This window comes from Hyperolius riggenbachi, chromosome 9, assembly GCF_040937935.1.
Source record: "Hyperolius riggenbachi isolate aHypRig1 chromosome 9, aHypRig1.pri, whole genome shotgun sequence".
In the NCBI taxonomy this organism is placed as follows: domain Eukaryota; kingdom Metazoa; phylum Chordata; class Amphibia; order Anura; family Hyperoliidae; genus Hyperolius; species Hyperolius riggenbachi.
In genome coordinates, this window is record NC_090654.1 from 265,922,149 (window position 1) to 265,934,422 (window position 12,274).

A 12,274-nucleotide genomic window follows, 5' to 3' on the forward strand; every position below is an offset into this window, starting at 1 on the left:
AATGATGCCCCCTGCAGGGTGTGTGTGGGGGAAGTCAGTGGGGGGGAGGAGCCCTGAGGAGTGGATGGAGGTGCTGGGAATGATGCCCCCTGCAGAGTGTGTGTGGGAGGTGTCAGTGTGGGGGAGGAGCCCTGAGGAGTGGATAGGGGGGCTGGGAATGATGCCCCCTGCAGGGTGTGTGTGGGAGGTGTCAGTGTGGGGGAGGAGCCTTGAGGAGTGGATGGAGGTGCTGGGAATGATGCCCCCTGCAGGGTGTGTGTGGGGGGAGTCAGTGGGGGGGAGGAGCCCTGAGGAGTGGATGGAGGTGCTGGGAATGATGCTCCCTGCAGAGTGTGTGTGGGAGGTGTCAGTGTGGGGGAGGAGCCCTGAGGAGTGGATAGGGGGGCTAGGAATAATGCCCCCTGCAGGGTGTGTGTGGGAGGTGTCAGTGTGGGGGAGGAGCCTTGAGGAGTGGATGGAGGTGCTGGGAATGATGCCCCCTGCAGGGTGTGTGCGGGAGGTGTCAGTGGGGGGGAGGAGCCCTGAGGAGTGGATGGAGGTGCTGGGAATGATGCCCCCTGCAGGGTGTGTGTGGGAGGTGTCAGTGTGGGGGAGGAGCCTTGAGGAGTGGATGGAGGTGCTGGGAATGATGCCCCCTGCAGGGTGTGTGTGGGGGGAGTCAGTGGGGGGGAGGAGCCCTGAGGAGTGGATGGAGGTGCTGGGAATGATGCCTCTGCAGGGTGTGTGGGGGAGGAGCCCTGAGGAGTGGATAGAGGTGCTGGGAATGATGCCTCTGCAGGGTGTGTGTGGGGGGAGTCAGTGGGGGGGAGGAGCCCTGAGGAGTGGATGGAGGTGCTGGGAATGATGCTCCCTGCAGGGTGTGTGTGGGGGGAGTCAGTGGGGGGGAGGAGCCCTGAGGAGTGGATGGAGGTGCTGGGAATGATGCTCCCTGCAGAGTGTGTGTGGGAGGTGTCAGTGTGGGGGAGGAGCCCTGAGGAGTGGATAGGGGGGCTAGGAATAATGCCCCCTGCAGGGTGTGTGTGGGAGGTGTCAGTGTGGGGGAGGAGCCTTGAGGAGTGGATGGAGGTGCTGGGAATGATGCCCCCTGCAGGGTGTGTGCGGGAGGTGTCAGTGGGGGGGAGGAGCCCTGAGGAGTGGATGGAGGTGCTGGGAATGATGCCCCCTGCAGGGTGTGTGTGGGAGGTGTCAGTGTGGGGGAGGAGCCTTGAGGAGTGGATGGAGGTGCTGGGAATGATGCCCCCTGCAGGGTGTGTGTGGGGGGAGTCAGTGGGGGGGAGGAGCCCTGAGGAGTGGATGGAGGTGCTGGGAATGATGCCTCTGCAGGGTGTGTGGGGGAGGAGCCCTGAGGAGTGGATAGAGGTGCTGGGAATGATGCCTCTGCAGGGTGTGTGGGGGAGGAGCCCTGAGGAGTGGATAGAGGTGCTGGGAATGATGAGTACATTTGAAATAGGCGCCGGTAGACTTGGGCGCAGGATACAGCCGGTATATGGCTGATCCTGCTTCTGCACAAGTCCGGGCCGTGTTAATTACTATTCCCCCTCCAGCCTGCCATAGATGGTGGGGAATTATATAATTCGGGTTCCAGCTATTGCTGGAGGTCGAATTATTGTGATTTTTAAGCGACCTCGGCTTCTGACGGCGCCGACGTTACTCACTGAGCGCCGCTATAGACTGATTCCCATTATAGTCTATGGCGGCGCTAGCTGCACCCAAATCTAGCAACGCCGAAAAGCACTGCTCCCGGGAATGATGCCCCCTGCAGGGGGTGTGTGGGAGGAGTCAGTGTGGGGGAGGAGCCCTGAGGTGTGGATGGAGGTGCTGGGAATGATGCCCCCTGCAGGGTGTGTGTGGGAGGAGTCAGTGTGGGGAGGAGCCTTGAAGGAGGGGGAGGTGCTGGGAATGATGCTCCCTGCAAGGGTGTTTGGGAGGAGTTAGTGTGGGGGAGGAGCCCTGAGGAGTGGATGGAGGTAGTGGGAATGATGCACCTGCAGGGTGTGTGTGGGAGGAGTCAGTGTGGGGAGGAGCCTTGAGGAAGGAGGGGGAGGTGCTGGGAATGATGCTCCCTGCAGGGGTGTTTGGGAGGAGTTAGTGTGGTGGAGGAGCCTTGAGGAGTGGAGGGAGGTGCTGGAATTGATGTCCCCTACAGGGTGTGTGGGAGGAGTCAGTGTGGGGGAAGGGTGCTGGGAATGATGCCCCCTGCAGGGGTGTGTGTGTGGGGGAGGGGCCCTGAGGAGTGGAGGGAGGTGCTGGCAATGATGCCCCAGCATAATGTGTGGTGGAAGAGGCCTGGGAGTGATGCCCCCTGCAGGAAGGCTGATACATGGCAGCAGAGGAGGCAGTGTGACAATGTCCAGCAGAATTATTAGTATCAGAGATTATCAGGCCTGAGGAGGGGGTGTGATTGCAGGATAGCTCCAGGCATGGAGCACCCATCATGGTGCCTGAATACCATCAAGCAGTGCCAGCGTCCATTGCTATGGAACCATTCTCTCCTGTGTCCCCTTATAAGCAGAGTAGGGCGCAGCGGTCAGAGTCTCACCAGTGATGTCCATCCTCAGAAGCAGCTGGCTGCTCACTTCTTCCTGTTTCTCCTGCTCATCATGTGATTATCGATTGTGCAAAGAGTGGCCGGCTGCTGCTGAGGATGAAGAAAACAAAGATGGAACAGATGAGACTCTGACCGCTGCACCCTACTCTGCTTATATGGGGACCCCTAGACTACTAGGGAAGTTATACGGGGATGAGAGGACTACCAGGTACGCTATAATTAAGTATTTACATAGCACCGACATCTTCCGCAGTGCTGTATTTTGTCATCACGTAATTGTCCCTCAGAGGGTCTCACAATCTAATCCCTACCATACTTATATGTCTATACCTCATTCGTGTAGTGTATGTATCATGTAAAGTATGTTTCTTAGTCTAGGGCCAATTTTGGGAGGAAATAATTTAACTTATCACAGAGGTGCCTGGCTCTTCTACTGACCACATATGCTATTGCTCCATTGTTATTGCCTGATGAAGCGGGATCAAACCTGCGAAACGCATTGCATTGTCCCCCGGAGTATGTAAATAAACTTGTAAATAAACTGACAAACACATTGGCAATTTTTGTGTTTGCTTGGTGGAGGTAAGTCCACCACTGCCTCCTCATGGTTTAAACTTTTTAAAATACTTTTATCCTTTTGGCGCCTCTGTATCCATACTACGCCATTTAACTTATCTGTATGTGTTTGGGATGTGAGAGGAAACACACAGGGAGAACATAAACCTCTGTGCAGATAGACCCAGCACTGCAAGGTGAGAGTGTTAATACGTCACTGTGCTGCCCTATAGGAAGATGGGTGGACCACTAAAGCCCATGTGAAGCTATATGGGTTAGGTGGGATCACTAGACCACCACAGTAGCAAATTGGGGACCATTTGACCTCATGGGAAGTTATATGAGATGGGTGGCATTACTAGACCACCAGGGCAGCCCCTTAATGACCATCATGAACGCAACTGCCAGAATCATTCACTCCTACCATTGCTCCGCCTCCATGGCTCCCCTCTGTAAAATCCTCCACTGGCTTCCTACCTTCTTTAGAACCATAATTGCATTATCCATTCATAGTTAATTATGAAAATCCCCCAGATCAGGGGTCTCAAACTCAATTTACCGGGGGGCCGCAGGAGGCAAAGTCAGGATGAGGCTGGGCCGCATAAGGAATTTCACAATCGCGGCGCATCGCCGCCTCTGCCCGCCCCTCTCACTCTTCCTTCACAGAGAGGGGCGGGGAGAGGCGGCGATCTGTGCGGCGATTGAAGTCAGGAGGGGCAGAGCTGAAGCTGAAACCTCTGCCCCTTCCAGGAAAAGCCGGCGGATTGCCCCCCGAGCGATTTAGGGCCTCTGCAGCCCTTGTTTAGCGGCGGGGATGCGGCAGATTACTTGGGAGCACTAAAGCGAACTATAAGGAAGCTTTTGCCGGCGAGGGCCACAAAATATTATATCGAGGGCTGCAAATGGCCCGCAGGCCGCGAGTTTGAGACCCCTGCTCTAGATTATTCTCCCTTAATTATCTTAACAGTGTCATATTGCAATATTTCTCTTTATCTAATAGGCAATTTTTGCACCATTTCCTCTTCGGTTTGTCCTCATCAAGGAGAGTCCATAGATACAATGCAAATGCAATTTTGGCCTTCTTCCTGTTAGAGCCATTTGTAATTGCTCTGTGGTAAAAATTCCCTCAGCACAAAAAAAAAACCACTGTGAGGTAAAACACACCTATATAGTTTCTCTGAGGTAAAATTAACTTCACAATTTCTATCATTCATAAACGTGTTGTTGGTAAAGAGAATCTGTGCGGGAAAACACCGCTGTTGGTATTTTAGACTTCTGTGTGCTCATTCATAAAAATGTATACAGTTGCGTTAGTAGTGCGGAGATTTCCCGAACTAGAATGGCGGTAGGCTTGCGGAAACACAGGAAGCTGCCAAGTTGATACATTTCTCCATCTTCCGCTCTACTGCAGCTGCCTGTGAGGTCTGTGTCTCCATTAACTAAACATTGTTATTGCCACAACCAAGGGAGCGGTATTGCCTGTCCTCATACCGCTTGCGTAAATCTTTATGAATTAACAATTTGTTACGATAGTCACCGCACAATGCGGTGATTTATCGCTCTGCTCGGTAATGTCAGCTTTTCATGTGGAAAGAGCCTTTATGAATGGAGAATTTGCTAAGTGTTCGGTAAAGTCAGCTGTTTTAAGCATTTCCGCATGCGGAAATGCTTTATGAATGATAGCCAATGAGTAAATTGAACCACTCACAGGAAAAATACAGCTAAATAGATGCTTTGTTCAACAACTGCCATCTGTGTTAACTAAGGTAAAATACAGCTTGAGCTGAAAAAAAAAAAGATAATACGGTTAAAAAAAAAAAAGTCACTTCCGATCAAATAAACCATTAGATTGAATACTTTTCAGCATATTCAATCTTTTTCCCCGGATTTTCAGCTTAATCGACCGGTCGTGTATGGTACCTTAACCACTTCCCGACCGCCCACTACACAGGGGCGGCGGGGAAGTGGAGCCCTGCAGGACGGCCTCACCCACAGAGGCGGCGGTCCATTTAAGGGCATGGGCGGAGCGATCGCGTCATCCGTGACGCGATCCTCCGCCGGCGCCTGTCACCGCTCGCTCGCCGCAACATCCCGCCGGCTATACGGAAGCGCCGGCGGGATGTTAACCCCGCGATCGCCGCATACAAAGTGTATAATACACTTTGTAATGTTTACAAAGTGTATTATACAGGCTGCCTCCTGCCCTGGTGGTCCCAGTGTCCGAGGGACCACCAGGGCAGGCTGCAGCCACCCTAGTCTGCACCCAAGCACACTGATTTCTCCCCCCCCCTGCCCCAGATCGCCCACAGCACCCATCAGACCCCCCCCCTGCCCACCCCCCAGACCCCTGTTTGCACCCAATCACCCCCCTAATCACCCATCAATCACTCCCTGTCACTATCTGTCAACGCTATTTTTTTTTATCCCCCCCCCCTGCTCCCTGCCCCCTCCTGATCACCCCCCACCCCTCAGATTCTCCCCAGACCCCCCCCCCCCCCCCAGACCACCCCCCCTGTTTACTGTATGCATCTATCCCCCTGATCACCTGTCAATCACCTGTCAATCACCCGTCAATCACCCCCTGTCACTGCCACCCATCAATCAGCCCCTAACCTGCCCCTTGCGGGCAATCTGATCACCCCCCCCACACCAATAGATCGCCCGCAGATCCGACATCAGATCACCTCCCAAATCCATTGTTTACATCTATTCTCTCCTCTAAACACCCACTAATTACCCATCAATCACCCATCAATCACCCCCTATCACCACTTGTCACTTTTACCTATCAGATCAGACCCTAATCTGCCCCTTGCGGGCACCCAATCACCCGCCCACACGCTCAGATTGCCCTCTGACCCCCCCTTATCAATTCACCAGTGCATTAATTACATCTGTTCTTCCCTGTAATAACCCACTGATCACCTGTCAATCACCTGCCAATCACCTATCACCCATCAATCACCCCCTGTCACTGCCACCCATCAATCAGCCCCTAACCTGCCCCTTGCGGGCAATCTGATCACCCACCCACACCATTAGATCGCCCGCAAACCCGCCGTCAGATTACCTCCCAAATGTATCGTTTACATCTGTTATCTTCTCTAAACACCCACTAATTACCCATCAATCACCCCCTATCACCACCTGTCACTGTTACCTATCAGATCAGACCCTAATCTGCCCCTTGCGGGCACCCAATCACCCGCCCACACGCTCAGATTGCCCTCTGACCCCCCCTTATCAATTCACCAGTGCATTAATTACATCTGTTCTTCCCTGTAATAACCCACTGATCACCTGTCAATCACCTGCCAATCACCTATCACCCATCAATCACCCCCTGTCACTGCCACCCAACAATCAGCCCCTAACCTGCCCCTTGCGGGCAATCTGATCACCCACCCACACCAATAGATCGCCCGCAGATCCGACATCAGATCACCACCCAAGCGCAGTGTTTCCATCTATTCTCTCCTCTAAACACCCACTAATTACCCATCAATCACCCATCAATCACTCCCTATCACCACCTGTCACTGTTACCTATCAGATCAGACCCTAATCTGCCCCTTGCGGGCACCCAATCGACCGCCTACACGCTCAGATTGCCCTCAGACCCCCCCTTATCAATTCGCCAGTGCAATATTTACATCTGTTCTCCCCTGTAATAACCCACTGATTACCTGTCAATCACCTATCAATCACCCATCAATCACCCCCTGTCACTGCCACCCATCAATCACCCCCTGTCACTGCCACCCATCAATCACCCGCTGTCACTGCCACCCATCAATCAGCCCCTAACCTGCCCCTTGCGGGCAAACTGATCACCCACCCACACCAATAGATCGCCCGCAGATCCGACATCAGATCACCACCCAAGCGCAGTGTTTCCATCTATTCTCTACCCTAAACACCCACTAATTACCCATCAATCACCCCCTGTCACTGCTACCTATCAGATTAGACCCCTATCTGCCCCTAGGGCACTCAATCACCCGCCCACACCCTCAGAATGCCCTCAGACCCCAGCCCTGATCACCTCGCCAGTGCATTGCTTGCATCCATTCCCCCCTCTAATCACACCTTGAGACACCCATCAATCACCTCCTGTCACCCCCTAGCACACCTACCCATCAGATCAGGCCCCAATTTGCCCCGTGTGGGCTCCTGATCACTCGGCCAAACCCTCAGACCCCCTTCCGATCACCTCCCCAGTGCATGGATTGCATCTATTTTCCCCTCTAACCACCCCCTGAGACACCCATCAATCACCTCCTGTCACCCCCCTAGCACTCCTATCCATCAGATCAGGCCCAATACAACCTGTCATCTAAAAGGCCACCCTGCTTATGACCGGTTCCACAAAATTCGCCCCCTCATAGACCACCTGTCATCAAAATTTGCAGATGCTTATACCCCTGAACAGTCATTTTGAGACATTTGGTTTCCAGACTACTCACGGTTTTGGGCCTGTAAAATGCCAGGGCGGTATAGGAACCCCACAAGTGACCCCATTTTAGAAAAAAAAGACACCCCAAGGTATTATGTTAGGTGTATGACGAGTTCATAGAAGATTTAATTTTTTGTCAAAAGTTAGCGGAAATTAATTTTTATTGGTTTTTTTTCACAAAGTGTCATTTTTCACTAACTTGTGACAAAAAATAAAATCTTCTATGAACTCGCCATACACCTAACGGAATACCTTGGGGTGTCTTCTTTCTAAAATGGGGTCACTTGTGGGGTTCCTATACTGCCCTGGCATTTTAGGGGCCCTAAACCGCGAGGAGTAGTCTAGAAAACAAATGCTTCAAAATGACCTGTGAATAGGACGTTGGGCCCCTTAGCGCACCTAGGCTGCAAAAAAGTGTCACACATGTGGTACCGCCGTACTCAGGAAAAGTAGTATAATGTGTTTTGGGGTGTATTTTTACACATACCCATGCTGGGTGGGAGAAATTTCTATGTAAATGGACAATTGTGTGTAAAAAAAAAATCAAACAATTGTCATTTACAGAGATATTTCTCCCACTTAGCATGGGTATGTGTAAAAATACACCCCAAAACGCATTATACTACTTCTCCTGAGTACAGCGGTACCACATGTGTGGCACTTTTTTTACACCCTAAGTACGCTAAGGGGCCCAAAGTCCAATGAGTACCTTTAGGATTTCACAGGTCATTTTGCGACATTTGGTTTCAAGACTACTCCTCACGGTTTAGGGCCCCTAAAATGCCAGGGCAGTATAGGAACCCCACAAATGACCCCATTCTAGAAAGAAGACACCCAAAGGTATTCCGTACGGAGTATGGTGAGTTCATAGAAGATTTTATTTTTTGTCACAAGTTAGCGGAAAATGACACTTTGTGAAAAAAAACTATTAAAATCAATTTCCGCTAACTTGTGACAAAAAAATAAAAACTTCTATGAACTCACCATACTCCTAACGGAATACCTTGGGGTGTCTTCTTTCTAAAATGGGGTCATTAGTGGGGTTCCTATACTGCCCTGGCATTTTAGGGGCCCTAAACCGTGAGGAGTAGTCTTGAAACAAAAATGACCTGTGAAATCCTAAAGGTACTCATTGGACTTTGGGCCCCTTAGTGCAGTTAGGGTGCAAAAAAGTGCCACACATGTGGTATCGCCGTACTCGGGAGAAGTAGTACAATGTGTTTTGGGGTGTATTTTTACACATACCCATGCTGGGTGGGAGAAATACCTCTGTAAATGACAATCTTTTGATTTTTTTACACACAATTGTCCATTTACAGAGGTATTTCTCCCACCCAGCATGGGTATGTGTAAAAATACACCCCAAAACACATTGTACTACTTCTCCCGAGTATGGCGATACCACATGTGTGGCACTTTTTTGCACCCTAACTGCGCTAAAGGGCCCAAAGTCCAATGAGTACCTTTAGGATTTCACAGGTCATTTTGAGAAATTTCGTTTCAAGACTACTCCTCACGGTTTAGGGCCCCTAAAATGCCAGGGCAGTATAGGAACCCCACAAATGACCCCATTTTAGAAAGAAGACACCCCAAGGTATTCCGTTAGGAGTATGGTGAGTTCATAGAAGATTTTATTTTTTGTCAAAAGTTAGCGGAAATTGATTTTAATTGTGTTTTTTCACAAAGTGTCATTTTCCGCTAACTTGTGACAAAAAATAAAATCTTCTATGAACTCGCCATACTACTAACGGAATACCTTGGGGTGTCTTCTTTCTAAAATGGGGTCATTTGTGGGGTTCCTATACTGCCCTGGCATTTTAGGGGCCCTAAACCGTGAGGAGTAGTCTTGAAACGAAATTTCTCAAAATGACCTGTGAAATCCTAAAGGTACTCATTGGACTTTGGGCCCTTTAGCGCAGTTAGGGTGCAAAAAAGTGCCACACATGTGGTATCGCCGTACTCAGGAGAAGTAGTATAATGTGTTTTGTGGTGTATTTTTACACATACCCATGCTGAGTGGGAGAAATATCTCTGTAAATGGACAATTGTGTGTAAAAAAAATTAACAAATTGTCATTTACAGAGATATTTCTCCCACCCAGCATGGGTATGTGTAAAAATACACCCCAAAACACATTATACTACTTCTCCTGAGTACGGCAATACCACATGTGTGGCACTTTTTTGCAGCCTAACTGCGCTAAGGGGTCCAAAGTCCAATGAGCACCTTTAGGCTTTACAGGGGTGCTTACAATTTAGCACCCCCCAAAATGTCAGGACAGTAAACACACCCCACAAATGATCCCATTTTGGAAAGTAGACCCTTCAAGGTATTCAGAGAGGGGCATGGTGAGTCCGTGGCAGATTTCATTTTTTTTTGTCGCAAGTTAGAAGAAATGGAAACTTTTTTTTTTTTTTTTTTTCTCACAAAGTGTCATTTTCCGCTTACTTGTGACAAAAAATAATATCTTCTATGAACTCACTATGCCTCTCAGTGAATACTTTGGGATGTCTTCTTTCCAAAATGGGGTCATTTGGGGGGTATTTATACTATCCTGGAATTCTAGCCCCTCATGAAACATGACAGGGGGTCAGAAAAGTCAGAGATGCTTGAAAATGGGAAAATTCACTTTTGGCACCATAGTTTGTAAACGCTATAACTTTTACCCAAACCAATAAATATACACTGAATGGTTTTTTTTTTATCAAAAACATGTTTGTCCACATTTTTCGCGCTGCATGTATACAGAAATTTTACTTTATTTGAAAAATGTCAGCACAGAAAGTTAAAAAAAATTATTTTTTTGCCAAAATTCATGTCTTTTTTGATGAATATAATAAAAAGTAAAAATCGCAGGAGCAATCAAATAGCATCAAAAGAAAGCTTTATTAGTGACAAGAAAAGGAGCCAAAATTCATTTAGGTGGTAGGTTGTATGAGCGAGCAATAAACCGTGAAAGCTGCAGTGGTCTGAATGGAAAAAAAGTGGCCGGTCCTTAAGGGGTAGAAAGCCCTAGGTCCTCAAGTGGTTAAAAACAACTATGTGATTTTTTTTGATCTAAAGGGATAATCAAACTAAATTAATCGAAAAAAAAATAAATGAAAAAAATTGTACCATGTATGGGTATCATAAGTCTGAAGAAAAGAGAAGCTTAACACAACTTATGGTGGCCATACACGGTACAATAAAAACGTTTGATTTTCCCGTTTATTCGATTTAAATGATCGAATTGAATGAAAGTTGAAAATATTTTTTTTTTTCGATCAAGAAATTCGAATGATTATCCCGTTTTTTCGGGAAAAATGATCAGACATGCTGGAAAAATCTTTATATTCCAGGGGCAAATGCAGGATTTTTAAGGGGGGGGGGGGGGGGGGGATTCCTGAAAGGTCCAGAAGCACTTATGTCCTCGAGTGCTTCCGAATACAGGTGGCTCCATACTGCCCATGCACAAAAGTGCGCTGGCGTATTACGGAGCTGCCTATCTTTGGAAGTACTCAAGGACACGAGTGTTTCTGAGGGCTTCTGGAAGCAGCAAATTTGAACAGGGGACAGCGCTGGAACAACTCCCCAAGAGAGGAACAGGAGATAGACTTAGTTTGGACAATTCAGTGGAATATGCCACATAGCGCAAGCGATACCCATATGATGCAGGGATATATGCATCTGCGGAAGATGGCGGCGCTATATAAATACTAAATAATAATATTTTGCCTCACCAGGATTGCACTTTTATTTAGCTTTCCTGTATGACAAGAAGACACAGACACTCAGCACTAGGAAAAGCGGGAAACAAAGGTGAATGAAGGAGGCTGGTGCACACCAAGAGGGCTTCTGAGCGTTTTTCAAATCAACAGTGATTTGAAAAGCGCTTGGCTAATGTTACCCTATGACAGTGTTCTCACAGCAGCGTTGTGACTTTTTCAAAATCGCACGTATACTGCATGTAGCATGTTTTTGAGCGATTCATTCAAAAATCTCTCTGAAAATCGCTTCACAAAATCACACTCACAAATTGCTAGCGATTGCTATTGTCATTTTGGCGTTGCACTAGCCCAGAGAGAGGAGTGGAGAAATTGAGAATAGCCGGAGATGGAGCAGAGAACTTATCTGTATTGCAGTCCCACATCAGACAGGTTACTTGCCTGTAATAGGGCTCCTGTCCCTGCCAGTCTCCCACACAAGTCAGAAAGAAGCCCTCCTGGAGTCTAGGGACTGTCAAAAACTTTTCAACTTGTTTAACACCTTATCCACACATGCAGTCATTATAACAATGGAGAGAGACCAGACAGATGTTTGCCCACGGACCCTGAGTCCAAGCAAGTTCTGCATCATGCTGTGCATATTTACCAGCTTGCCTGCCCTCTAATTGCATCATGTCTGACACTTCTGTGCTGTGGAGAGTCCGGGACTCCAGAATCAACATTCTCTCACTGCAGGCTGCATCTTCTTGTGGGGGAAGCTCGGCTGCCTCTCTCATTCTATTAGCTGGAGGGAGGCACCAGAAGTAAGAAGGGAGGGAGAAAGAGGCTGTTTATATTATGCGGGCTTCCCTGGCTGAATACACAGCTCAGTGCAGGGGGGGGGGTGTTCCAGACACCCGGAATAGCCCCCTCCGTTCGCCAGTGTATTCGATCTAACGGAATAATCTAACTAAATTATCTAATTGAAAAATTGTACCATGTATGGCCACCTTACGTCTTTCTAAATTCCGT